At 44.4% G+C, this 1,071-nt stretch overlaps 1 protein-coding gene across 1 annotated transcript in view; it reads left to right on the top strand.

The window, feature by feature from the left end:
* The window catches only part of ZDHHC18 (zinc finger, DHHC-type containing 18), a 68,363-nt gene that overhangs the window by 23,273 nt on the left and 44,019 nt on the right, over positions 1-1,071 (top strand). The gene's annotated exons all lie outside the window — the stretch shown is intronic.

Below are 1,071 nucleotides of genomic sequence, written 5' to 3'. Positions count from 1 at the left end.
AGCTAATTTTCTTTCTATTTTTAGTAGAGATGGGGGTCTTGCTCTTGCTCAGGCTAGTCTCGAACTCCTGAGCTCAAACCATCCACCCGTCTTGGCCTCCCAGAGTGCTAGGATTACAGGTGTGAGCCACCGCATCCGGCCAGTTTAACTAAGTCTTTCCTGTGATTGGGAAGGAGTAGGACCCTAAAACTTGGCATGGGGCTATCTTATTTGACTCAGACAAATCTGAAAATTTTAGCTTCTCATTTCTCTGTGAGCTTCCCTTGCCAGTGGAAGGATCTTATTCACTTGTGTCTGAGGAGACCAACCTTCCCTTGCTTGCAAACTCTGTAATAGCCTCTCCTGGAGCAGAAGATACACCTTGCAAAGATAGGTCATTGTCCTCAAGATCCACCCAAACCACCCTTGTTGCCACGAGACCCGTAACTATGATCAAATCTCAGCATTCTCCAAGGGGGCAAGTACAAAATCTGACTCAGAAGGAAATAACTTATATACCAAAACAATTGCAAGATTTTGCTGACATAGAGACAGAAATCTGGGGAATACATGTGGGAGTGGATTCTTAGAGTGTCAGACCTGTGGGGATGAAATACAGCACTAGACTGAGCCATGTTTATTGCTGTCTATGCACTTGACAGGGATTCTGAATTTATAGCAGCTCATGCAGCTACAAGTGGCTGTAATGGTTTACTCAGTTGGTTGACTAAAAATTTGACTCAATGGTACCCATGTTTAACAAGGTTGAAATGTGAGAAATTCACTGGAATGATGGAGAGGATGAAATTCAAAGGAATGTTGTAATAGATTTATCATATGTGACCTAAACAACCTCTTTGTCCCCCAGGAGGGTCCAGGGGACACTCTCTTCACTGTAGCATTGAGAAATATATTGGTGAGGGGAGCATCTGCACTCTTGAAAAGCTCTGTGGGGACTCTCCTCTGCAGTTCAGGAATGGTGGCTAGAGATTCTGCCAGTGAGATAGGCTCCCGAATTTCAGTGGAGATGACAGCATCTCAGCATATCACAGCCAAGTAGTAGTGCTTAACTGACAAGGACAAGGTGAGTAC

Source organism: Propithecus coquereli, unplaced genomic scaffold, assembly GCF_000956105.1.
Source record: "Propithecus coquereli isolate 6110/MARCELLA unplaced genomic scaffold, Pcoq_1.0 Scaffold239, whole genome shotgun sequence".
In the NCBI taxonomy this organism is placed as follows: domain Eukaryota; kingdom Metazoa; phylum Chordata; class Mammalia; order Primates; family Indriidae; genus Propithecus; species Propithecus coquereli.
This window is presented reverse-complemented; position numbering and strand designations above follow the sequence as displayed.